The sequence below is a fragment of the Mus caroli genome, chromosome 12 (genome assembly GCF_900094665.2).
Source record: "Mus caroli chromosome 12, CAROLI_EIJ_v1.1, whole genome shotgun sequence".
Classification (NCBI taxonomy): Eukaryota; Metazoa; Chordata; class Mammalia; order Rodentia; family Muridae; genus Mus; species Mus caroli.
Genome location: NC_034581.1, coordinates 10,064,109 through 10,076,896, shown reverse-complemented (window position 1 = coordinate 10,076,896; position 12,788 = coordinate 10,064,109). Strand labels below are relative to the sequence as shown.

Genomic DNA, 12,788 nt, shown 5'->3' with positions numbered 1-12,788 from the left:
TATGTCACAGTCTGGTTGGAAGCATGAAGAAGTAAAAGACACTATAAAGAACATGGCCACTACATAACTAGGGCAGCTACAGAAGGCTTTAGAAGGCACTCGGTCTAGAATGAAAGCAGGCACAGGCAAGTTCAGGAAAGAGCTGCGGAGAGACATTCCTATGGAGAGGCTGAAGAGGAAGTGGAATTCATGCAGTAAAGGAAGAGTCTGAAGACGCCACCAGTCAGCAGCAGGCAGAAGGCTGCAAATTCACCCCCTTGGCTGGAATGCAGGCTCCAACAAAGCCATGCCAGAGCTTGGGAAGAGAGTGCCAGGGGACACTGCCAGAGCCCCTAGTATCAGGCTAAAAACATTGGACTTAGATCTTTAATTCCTGTGAAGGGAAGAAAGGAGCTCTGACGGGAAAAATGACATAATCTTTACTGGAGTTTTCAGGAAATGTTTTGATTCAAAATTCACAAGGACAGGTACCATAAGACTGAGAAACCCCTCCAAGGCCCCATGCTTTAAAACATGAGCACAGTTTGACTTTGCACATAACACTGACATTAGGGAAATGGAAGTGACTTAAGAAAAGCCAAATGCTTCCTATGAGTGGAAAACTAGGCTCTGAGGTTCCCACTGCTACCAGCAACAATATAAGATACTGGAAAGCCAACAACAGGAAAATGTATTTTACTCACATACTCTCAGCATCAGTAAACTGAAATTGAATACAGTTTATTTAACTACCATTAGATAGACAGTCTTTCTTTTTTATGCTCCCAGTTATGAGGCCACCCTCCTCTTTCTCTCTCTCCTTCCTCCATTTTCCTGTTTAACACTAACAGTAACCATGCACTCAGCCTGGCCTTGGCACCGGGGACGCAAGTGCAGACTAAGTCATCTACCTTCAATGAACGTGCATGCTAAGAGGAAAGCCAAAACAAAATTAAATATTTAGAAAATGTACTGGAATATAAATGAAGTGTGTAGACAGGAAAGGAAAAAAGCCTGCCTTAGGAAAACAGAAGTCTATAAAAAGGAGGCAATGGTTGACCTTCGACCTGATGCAAACCAAGAGCTCAGGGAGAGCAAAGGGAGGGGTTGACTTTTGGGTAGAGAAACAGCTTTAAAAATTAAACAAAGGCTAGTATAAAAGAGAATCGTCTATGGTCATAACTCCTGCTCTTTTACTGAGCTCCAAAACACCTCAGGGTTATAATAGACTCTCAACAGAAAGAGTGGCTCACTGTTTGAAGGAGACTCCTGGGTGCAGAAATGCATGCAAGGCAGCAGCTGGCAGCAGAGATGAGGAAAACGGGGGAATTGGTTATGAAAAATATCAAAATAGTCCAAAGTTTGATCCTCAAAGTTAAACACCATTCCTCTCCCAATCTCAATCTCACACTATCGTGTAAAAGCTCTTGCCAGTGTAAAATGTGTGTGTCTGTGTGTCTGTGTCTGTGTGTGTGTGTGTGTGTGTGTGTGTGTGTGTGTGTGTGTTTAGCCAATGGAATAGATTCAAGGGATAGCTAAAGCTACCACAGAGGTAATATAGAGCAACTGATACCTTCTACTTAGGCCAGTGGTCTTCAAACTAGGGAACATGTGCTCTTAGCACATACATTTATAAAATAGTTATAAAGTGATTTGATGCTAGCAATAAGTAAAATCACCCAAGGACTCTCAAGCTAATTAATTTCCACCCACCTCCTAAAATATAAACTGGGAATATCAATTTATTTTCATGTTATTTAACATCAAAAATTTAGCTTACGTCTTATCAAATAAATACACTAAAGTAGTAACTCAACACAGATTTTAAAGACAATATTAGAAGCTAATGGTCTTAGAAATTTCTACAAGTTAATTTTGGTGGACAAGTCATTTCTCACATAGAAAGCAGACTTTTAAGTATCTACATGCTGCATCATGATTAAACCATATGAAAGCAAAAACTGCAAAACTCTCAGAATGGAATGACTAGCTAAGAGACCAAACTCCAGCATGGCTTCTGAAGTTTAAGGCCATCTCTCCCAAGGAGGGCCATTTAAAATGTCTAATGGCAAGCTCAAAGCTTCCAGGGCAATGGAGCGTTGTTCTGCCAGCACCATGAGCACGTGATAGTTCACGGAACCCTCACCTCTCAAGAGCAGTTCCTCAGATTGGGCAGTTAGAGCCCCGCCCACCCTGCAGTGCAAGGGTTCTAGTACCCAGGCCCTTCTCAGGGAACACGTTGCCTTTCTAAAACACGCAAGAAGGCAGCTCTCACTTGCGGGCAGTTCTCACAGGAAGGGGTTAGTTTGAGGTTGCTGGTCGCATTTCTATTCAAAACACAAGAAGTTTGTTTCCACCTGGCAAGCCCAGAAAGTGCCCTTTGTCCAATATCCTTCAGTACCTTCCCTCCAGCCAAGAGCAGCACTTGTGGACACTTCTGCCTGTTGTTTGCTGTTCAATTTACTCTGCACTCTTCCTACTAGTTAATTATTACCAAGTAGGGATCTTTCTTTCCCCCTTTACCCACCTTCCAGCATCATTTCACTCTGAGGAATCGACCATTCTAAGAGGAAGGGCTTTCTGTTCTTGCTGACTGCCATCGAGGCATTTGTCCTTGTTCTTTAAAGGGAAAGGGAGATCCCAAATTTTGTTTGCTTTATTGTACAACAGTCTCAGTAGAGAAGTCATTAATTACAATATGCTGGAATTGTGCCCTCCTTTGTAATCAGTTCTAGTGAAAATAAAAACTTTAAATATGAGAGGTAAGTAAACGGCCTTAGGATTGCTTAGGTCCACAGAACACAGGGTTCAGGGTTCCACTGCTCTTATGTGTTGTTACCTGGTGCTGAAATCAGCTAAGCCTGACTTCAGAAACATTTATTCCTAGACACGCTGAGTGTTATGCTTGCGTGGGAAAGATATTAACAAAGTTTAAGGAAGCCCTATACTTGCCATGAGCTTCCCCAAGCTAATTTTCTTAGTAATGGAAGTGGGTAACCTACTCCAAAAAGCTCTGGGGACAAACATCTCTGAATGACTCAACTGACTCACCAGTGGCTAATGTGGGAGATGAGAGGGGCCATTCTGTGACCTGAGGAAAGTCTAGATAGGGTGAGTGGGACTAAAGGAAGAAGGAACTCTGGACTTCAAATGGTGTATGCAAAAGAACTGAAGGAAACCTTATGCTAATTCCTGGGGAATGGTTTGTAACTCAACCAGTTGCCCATTGAGTCAGCAGCTTCAAATATTTAGTTCAATACCCAGAACAAGAAAGACTGTATATCAAAATTCAATTACAGAGTCTACATATATTCAGAAACACATGCATATATTCAAAGCAAATAAAACTTTGATGAAGCATACAACCCCTACTAAGATGAGATGCAATCTGATAACTCTTGTTCTAATCTCCAGTCTGTGTTCTTTTTTTTTTCAATGCTTACTACAATGCCTTAAACTAATTACAAGATCCACCAATGCATTATAATGCATAATTTAAAAATACCTAAAACCTGGGTCTGATGTTAGAATCAGCAAGTCACTTCAGATGTCTTTAACTGGACTGACTAGTAAAAAGCAATCACTTTTAGCTCAGCCCCAAGTCAAACACCTCATCTCTTTGTATGCTGCTACCAAATACTGCATGTGGCTTTAGCCATTGCAGCAGGGTTAGAGCTGCGTCTCCATGCTCATTACAGCAAGTTAGGCACAGATCTTAATTTTTCTCCCCGCTCCCCCCCGCCCCCCGCCTCTGTACCTGTAAGCTTCCCCTGAAGCCATGTGGAGCTGACTCAGTGCTATCACTGGTCACTGGATTGGCTCAGGCTATCCAGACTTGAGAGAATCAGCACCTGGCAAGCCAGGGAACAGAGGATACGGTCCAGGATGACAGCCAGCATAGTGGGAACCTTCTGCTTACTGTGTGTGTTCGTATGCATGTGTGTTGATGCTCTCACTATATCTCTATACTGACATGAATTAGAAAACAACCTGAGCCACTGCTGGGAAATAGCATCCTAGGAGTATTACCAGCAAAGGCCTTCTGATGAAGCTAACATTACAGACAGCAGAAGAAAGACGAGAGGCTCCCTGGCAGCACACGCTGCTGAAACAGCCAGCCATGCAGTCCTCCACATCTCTGGTCACATAAGCTAACTTCTCTCATCAGTAAGCTAATTTGAAATGGACATTTACTTATGTATGAAAATGTTCTAAAATTGACATACATTCACATAGTAGTAATGAGGCCCCATTACATACAGGGGAGAAATTTATTTCAGTAGAGGGACTTTTCCAAGGCTGAACAAGGATGAGAATTATGGTCAGTTGCTTCCGACCTTAATTCCCTATTCTGCTATTGAGAACTATGGCATATCTCACACCTTTCCAGTCAGTTCAACTCACCAGACTGTGGGGCTACAATGTTAACTATGAAACTTCCTAGGTATAACTGGGTCCATGGAGATTTAAACTGATTGCTCTGTCCTCAGGAAGATATATAAAACCTGCCACGAAGATGCACTGATCCTTTAGGCTTTTCCTTAAATATGGCATGGAAAAGCCCTCATGAGGTAGACTGGACAGAAGTGGCTTCATTGTGATTAAGGCGCTTTGCTGGGCGATGCAGCTAACAGAGTTCACTTGACTGTACCAGTTCTCAAAAAGCAGTTTCTAGAAATACAACACAAAGCCATGACACAGGGCTGTACCAGAGTCACAACCACAGATGCTGAGCCCCTCCCACTTGTGTGATCAAATGCTGTGACAGCCTTCACATTGAGAGTGTCCTGGTCTTCAGGCTGGTGCCATCTGCTCCATTCTCCAACCAGCAGAGTTATTCCAAGTGAGAATCCAGCAGTATCTGCCTGAAGTCTCACATGCAGCTGATCCATCACCAGGACACACCCTCTGCTTCCACCTGCAGTGTATCTGTACCCATTTGTCGGTACTCAACTGAAAGAAGCCTGCTATCTCCTGCTAGATGTGTCTGGAATGCAGCTTCTGTTGAAGTCTCTCCTGCTGCAGGACTCATGACAAGCACACTCACAGACAGACTCTGGAGCAATGCCTCTTCTACACCAGCACCCTTCCTGGATGTTGCATAGCCCAACTGACTCATGGACTATACACTCTGACTTTCCAGACGCCACACTTTCCATTCTCTTAGCATCTCCACCTATGGAGAGCTGCCCATGCGCAGCAGATAGGTAAGAACAAGGGACATCCTGAGAGCTGCAGTTATGACAACTCCTGCTCAGAACCTGAGAAAGTCACCGCTATTATCTGGAAGGACAGAGCAGGGCCTCTTATGACAAATTCCTTCAGTGCACAGGCTGGGGGACGTGTTCATAAACAGCAATTAGAAGATAAATCTGGCCATAAGTCTGAAAGGCAGTTCAATGTAGGATGGACAATGAGTGGAGCAGAGAGAGGCATAGCACTGAACATTTAGTGCTGAATAGTATGTGCTGAAGAATGATGAAGCCTGCCAAGGAAAGGCACGATTTGGAGGGATCCTTTCCAAACCTCTTGTCCCTCACTGCTCCTTTTCATGTTAAATATGCTTTAATGGCAGCTGTGCATTACTCTGAGAAGGGTTATTTATTCCTCTGTCCTCTCAAGGATTTACACCCCTATGAATACAAAGCCTCTAAGCCTCAGGAGAAGGGGGCGCTGCTCCTTCTCAGCTTGTTAATAAAGAGGACGCAGGGCTACAGAAACACCACCAGCCAGGCATCCCTCCTGATCCACTTTGCAGAGGAGCATTGTCATTCATGACTGTATGGTGCACATGATCACAGACCAAATTTCAATTTCTTACTCAATTATCACCTTAGTCAACTTGAAATAATTTCCCAAGCAAAAGAGAATGAGTTTCAGCTTACTAGTCAGGCCAGTAATTATGATCATTCCAGATGCAGTTTTGCAGCCAAATAGGCAGACAAAAGGAAGAATGTCATGCAAGACTTTGAGGCAGACATGGCCCTGAGTCCTCACCGGTGACATCTACAAGTTAGCTAATTGTTCGAGACTTCTCTTTCTTGCATCTGCTATGATGGCATTATTTGCAGGGAACTATAGCATTCGCTCTTATAGTGCCTGTCCCTGCAGAGGGGATGGAGGAGACACTTATCTCTACCTTATGATGCAGGGTGGAGAGCTAGGGGCATTGTTCCTATTGTTACAGTCACACACTTGGGAGGTCACTTCCTCTTGGGGGTAGCGGGGGGTCCTTTACTGAAAATAGTTGGGTTTTTTTCTTACAAAATAAGTCCCAATTACAGTTCCCTCTCCTCTGTTCCTCTCAGTTCCTCCCCTGTTGCACTCTTATCCAGTTCTGCCCCCTTTCTGAGTCTCACTAGAGAACAAGCAGGCTTCTGAAGAATAAGAACGTAAAAATAATAAGATGAAACAAAAACTAACACACTGGAATAGGTCAAAACAAACAAAGAGCCCAAGAAAAAGACACACAAAGCAGATTCAGAGCCAGAGACCCACACATTCGCACACTTGGGAATCTCATAAAAGCAAACACTAAGCTGGAAGTCATAATGTATGTGCAAAAAGGGTAAAAGAAAGAGAAAAATAACATATATAAAAATAAAAAATGAAAAAAAAGCCCTGACATAACATCATGAGACAAACTGGGAGGTGGGGAACTTCGAAGGTTCCACTGAGCTTGTTTTCAGCATGCTGGCCAGCTACTGCACACAGCAGATGCATTCTACCCTCAGGGACTGTTTCTCCAGTGAGACTCCCTTGGCAAACACTAAGTTTTCATTTGCAAATGGTGACCAGTTGGAGCTGGCTTCTGGGTTAGGGATGGGGCACATGCCCACTTCTTACAGCTCTTGGACCCCATGGGGCGCACATGCGCACAGGCTCTGTGCAGGGTATGAAGGCCACTTCCTAGCTGCCTTCTACATCCAGGTCACAACACTCAGGATGAATGCAATACCCATAATTTCCTTTTGAGGAAGGAGGCAGGAGCAGTATGGAACAAACAAGTCACCTGCATAGCAATACAAATCCCTCCCAATGTGACCACAGGATGTATTGCATGCAGCAAAAACCCATCATTTTTATAAATGATGAGTCATGGGACCTATAAGGTAGTTGGTTACTCTGTCCTGTATGAGTCTGCAACAAAGGACATACAACCAAAATCACTCCTCTTGGGACATTTTTTTTTTTTTTGGTTTTTGGAGACAGGGTTTCTCTATGTAGCCTTGGCTGGAACTCACTTTGTAGACCATGCTGGCCTCGAACTCAGAAATCCACTTGCCTCTGCCTCCCAAGTGCTGAGATTAAAGGCGTGCTCCACCATGCCTGGCTGGGACATTTTAATGTGACCAGTTGTGGGCAGGGTCAGTATAAGCAGGTTCACCCTGCTGGTCATATCTTGTGAGTACGTTGAGTCTACTTTCTTTCAATCACACTCTCAGTGTGGATACTGTTACCTTCAGTAAAACTGTCCCAGCAGCAGCATAGGTAGGTTGTAGAGTAAATAGGCTCCTTATAGCTTAAACGAGCCGGATTTTGACGTACTACTTCTGGGTGGCATGCTCTGGTGGAAGTGTGACTGCTTCAGTCTCTATGCTCCTACTTGTGAGCAGAGCAGATTGTGTTGTGTGGATATTATAAAGCAGATCCACAGTGTTACTCACAGTCCTCCCATTGGTGCCTGCAAAAGCTTCCCACGTGTAGCCAATTCTAGGGGCAGTTCCACCTCAGATCTGTGCTGCTCATTACTATTCTCAAGCAGGCTCGTGAGTTCCCACAATGTGCACAGTGCTATCAGTGCTAAGTCAGATTACTAAAAACGCAGTGAGTCAACAAGGGAGAACCTGAACAAGTCTGCAGACAGAAGGCACGTGTTTATATACAGCACATATCTCGGACTACACAACTGGCTTAGGGTCAAGTAAAGGCTTCCATCATGTATGATTATGCAGGACAAACTCCTTTAATGCCTTTGAGCATAAATTTCTGGGTCCATTAGACAGATGTCAGGTCTTCTATTCAGGACACCTGCCACAGGGGTTTATGAGGCAAGTTACATCCAAGCACACTCAAATATTCCTCTCTGCCTCACCTTTACATCACCCTTCCCCTAATTCAGCCCATCATCCATAACTGGTTCCTGGTTTCTCTCCATGCCACATCAGTTTACTCTGCTTGCCTTTTGAAGCATTTCCATGATGTATGGTCTATTTGGGACAAACAAACCTGGCATTCCAAAGTGATACATGCCTGTAATTCAGGTACTTGCTCTCACTGAGACAGAAGAATCACTATCTCAAACCTGCTGAGGCTAGAATGAGTTCAAGGTCAGTATGGGTTACTTAGCAAAATCCCACATGAAAAAAAAAAAAGGTAAAAACCAAAAGGTCTGGGTATAGAGTTCAGAAGTAGAGAACCTGCCTAGTAACCTCACAGAAGGCCACTGGTTCAATCCCCAGTAACCTCACAGAAGGCCACAGGTTCAATCTAATACTAAAGGAGGAAATAAATAAATAGCAAATAAAAGCAAGCAAGCTTTGAGCAAACACTTCTCAGCCACGTAACTGAAGACTAGAGGTGATAATACTTGCTTAAATGTCATTTACATGTCTGTAACTGTCAAGTGATCTAGGATATGTAAAATTAGATCTTTAAATCCAACATTCATTTCAGTGCTGACTTGTACTCTGTACTGTTTTTCAAGTGCTGACTTGATGTATTCCTAAACTGTGTGTCTGTCTGTCTGACAACAATGGACATGACTCCAAATTCCTCTGAATTTGCTCCAGGCAATTAGAACAGGCTCCTAAGAACAAAAAGCAGCAGTAGCAACACCATTATTAATTAATAAAAACAAAAACAAGAATAGCATGAGGAAATAGTAGCAAACATCTGGTTTGCTATTTAAGTGACTCATACATTCGTTAAATTACATCCTTAATATCAAGCAATTTAGGTAAAGGACCAAATATAATATATATAGTCCTAGTAATCTAGAAAGGTCTGGATTGAAAGATAAAAATTCTAGCATATTTTAATGAACAGATAATTCTGAAAATAAGTATAGTAATAGGCACTTGTTGGGGAGACAGCCAAGGCAGAAGAGAGCTTTGGTAAACTGTAGTTCCCATCTTATAGCTGCCATAGCTGTGGTTCCCAGCATACCTCACAAGGCCACACCCAACCACAGGCAGCCACTGGATAACAACACTGCTTTCTAGCTGCAGTGTTGTTATGATTTCTGTCCAGATACAATATGCTGACTGAACTAAATTCTCATATTGAATAAGAGAATTTGTTCCACAAAAGCATAAACAGTCGATAAGAATGGAACAATAATTTTTATAACTATAATACAGAAATTAGATAAAGGCCAAATTAGGACAGTATAGCCAGCATACTTAAAAATTCTAAAATAGTTTGGGGAAGCACAATCAACAAATACCTACCTGCAACATAAGAAGCATTTAATTAAGGTTTTCTCCTTTTCTTATGAGATAGAAACCAGAACGACCATTCTATTTAAATGTACTTTATTTGTTACTCATGTACGCAGAGGACTCAATGAGCCATGAAAGCCAAGGAAGACAGATCATTTGCTCACAGTATCAAGAAGAATGGCAGTGAGGAGGTCCTCCAACCAAATTTCCTGGAAGGATTTGGAATAAAACTTCCATTCAGAAGTCAGGGATTCCAAAAAAAACCAGAGATCAACGGGCAAAGGACATTCTTTAAAGATTAACAAGAGATATTTTACCACACTCTACATCTGGGTTCAGGGATAATATTTAAGGGAACAGTCGTCAATCTTCTAGGTACTAATGTCAGCCTCAGAAGTTACTGACTTTAAGGCAATTGTGTTTCTATTTTTAAAAGTATGAATATCTGAAGACTTCAAAGTAATGTCTACTATTATAGCTTACTTGGCTTGAAATTAAGTGAATCTCAAACTATAGTTTATTTGCTGAGAACACAAGGGTTGTATATTCCAACTGTACCACTATTTAATAAGAGCTTTAACATTTTTGGTTTCAACTTTAATGCTTGCACAAAGCTTTACGGAACCTATAAATTTTATAAAAAACCTTTTTCATGTAGAGATATGGGAAAGGATAATTATGGCTCCCCAAAATGTCCCTACACTGGATCACTAGAGACAAGGCTTGGACCTGCCTGGGTCCCGAGAGGGAGAGCATCCTGGGTCTGTGAAAGCACTCGAGGCTTTCAAATGTAACCTCTTTTGGCTTTGAATAGAAAGAAGATATGTAGCAAAGGGCCAGAGGGACAGTTTTTCCTGTCTCTGAAGATGGAGAAGAGGGACTTTGAGGCAGGAATAAAAGAATACATCAGACAATAGCAAAAGCAAAGATGGATTCCCCTAGAGCCCCCAGAAAGCAATGTCATTTTGCTTACTCCCTAATTTTAGCCCAGTGAAACTCCAGCCTTACAGCAAACCTATATGGGTATAGGCAATAGATTTGCAATATTAATCTAATAAATACCTTCTCAGGGGGAACACAAAATACAATGAAAATGATTACTATGAGGACTCACATGATACTGATTATCTGAAAAATAAAGAAATGAATACGGGGACTCTTGGGATGATTTTCTATTCAAGTAGAGACCTGCCATAGTGAGAAGGTGGTGGCAGCATTTCTATGACATAGAAAAAACAAACTCAACAGGTAGATGTGAACTCCATATAAAGTGAGTAATGATATAGCCAATGAATGAATACATTGCCTCTATCCTATAGGCTAGTCTACAGAAAAGCTGGTCATCTACTGAAGAAATCTAACAGCAGAGGAGATAAGGCAAGAACTGGAACTCTAAGCTACCAACTTCCTTTGACCTAAAAGAAATTACCTAACCTCTGAGATTGAGCTGACTTCTCACTAGAGATCATAACACTCTCCTTGAAAGAGTCTTGTGCTGTTTATTGGTGATAATGTTCCTGATACACAGTAAGTGGCGATAAATGGTAGCCACTAGTCATGTATCACACATGAGCTCTATAGTCTCATGTAGTGTCAGCATGGCAGTCCTCTGGATAGAAAATAGTCTGTAGAAAATAGCTTCCTCTTTCTCCAGTTTCTTCTTTGGCCCATAAAGTAGGAACTTTCCCTAATGGGCCCAAAGAAAGTAGATGCAGCTTCAGTCTTTCCTCTCCTGCTTCTCAAGAGAGTCGTGACTACCCGTACATGACAAGGGGGAAAAGATACTGATGCGCACACCGAGGTCTGCCCTTTCTCCTATAGGCTTACCTGGCTGTTGCAAGAATTAATTGTGCCTTTCGTAGGCAGCTATATATGGTCCTGGGTCACACTTAGGCGTCAGAGCCTGTCTAACATGCTTCTAACATGCTCATATGGTTTGTGGCCGTTTGAAAGTAACTTGTCTGAGTGGACTTATATATAGTGTAAGTGCATACCATATTTTTAAAAACTCAGTTAAAAAGTAAATGCATCCTGTTGGGATGAATATACAAAGGACAACTTCACTCATGTTACACTTGAAACTCCATATGAGTCACATAATAGATCTCCTCTGAAGCCCTAATTAGGACTTGACTCTCTAGAGTCTGAGAATAGGAAGGAGGTATGCCTTCCCAACAGCACAAGGGAGCGGCCAGCCAGCCTGTGTGTCCTGCAGGGTTGGGTGAAGATCTAATTCAGGATAAAGAGGGTGGACATGAGAACTAAGCCACATTCTCCTCTCTAGTTTTACCAAGAGCAATGCGCAATTTCTGACTAAAGTATTTTCATGCATTTTTGCTTCTGCTCTCATGTGGTGCAGATAAACACGTGACTAAACTGTGGCATAAAATAGTACCCAAACCTTACAAACTAGAAACTTTTGTTTTATGGAAACATCAAAACAAAACTTTGACAGTTACACTTGTTAAAGATGTTGACTTTTAGTAATGTCCATACACGACCAGGAGTCCCAAGATTACTTCACAGTGCGGTTTGTAAATGATAAGGAATCCTAAAATTATTTCACAGACCTTTAAAAATAATTATTGTCTTTATAATGACAAAAAGGTATTGTTCACCCATTTCCAATGCTTGACATTTCTACTCTGAATGGAAATGCAATTATGGCTGAAGCTGTGAGGACTTAACACAAAGTGAACTACACCAAAAGTCCTACGTCTACTCTGACATTCCATTTAAGAATGTTCTAGATGACAGAATGGAAACAATTAACTTTAGTGAATAGCAATTGCTGTGTGCATGCAATACTCTGTGTGAAGAAGTGAGCTATGTACACTTCACTGCATACACAGTGTGGTCAGGAGAGTGAATCTGTGCAAATATGTGAACTGTGAGCAGACAGTGCCTGAACTTTCTTGGTAAAACTCTTGCTAAAAAGAGCAACTGGTGCTAGCTTCGGCAGCACATATACTAAAATTGAAATGATACAGAGAAGATTAGCATGGTCCCTGCACAAGGATGACACGCAAATTCGTGAAGTTTTCCTTATTTTTCAATACTTGAAGTCCTAGCCAGAGCAATTTAACAACAAAAGGAGATCAAGGGGATACAAATTGGAAAGCAAGAAGTCAAAATATCACTATTTTCAGATAATAGGATAGTATATATAAGTGACCCTGAAAATTCTACCAGAGAACTCCTAAACCTGATAAACAGCTTCATTGAATTAGCTGGATATAAAATTAACTCAAACAAATCAATGGCCTTTCTCTACAGAACAGATAAACAGGCTGAGAAAGAAATTAGGGAAACAACACCCTTCTCAATAGTCACAAATAATATAAAATACCTTGGCGTGACTCTAAC

General features: G+C 41.8%; 1 protein-coding gene and 1 non-coding gene across 5 annotated transcripts in view; one reads left to right on the top strand and one right to left on the bottom strand.

The window, feature by feature from the left end:
• The window catches only part of Nbas (neuroblastoma amplified sequence), a 295,155-nt gene that overhangs the window by 70,569 nt on the left and 211,798 nt on the right, over positions 1-12,788 (bottom strand). The gene's annotated exons all lie outside the window — the stretch shown is intronic.
• Positions 12,369-12,475, top strand: LOC115032903. The gene has a single exon (XR_003838551.1). It is a non-coding gene; the product is annotated as a U6 spliceosomal RNA (small nuclear RNA).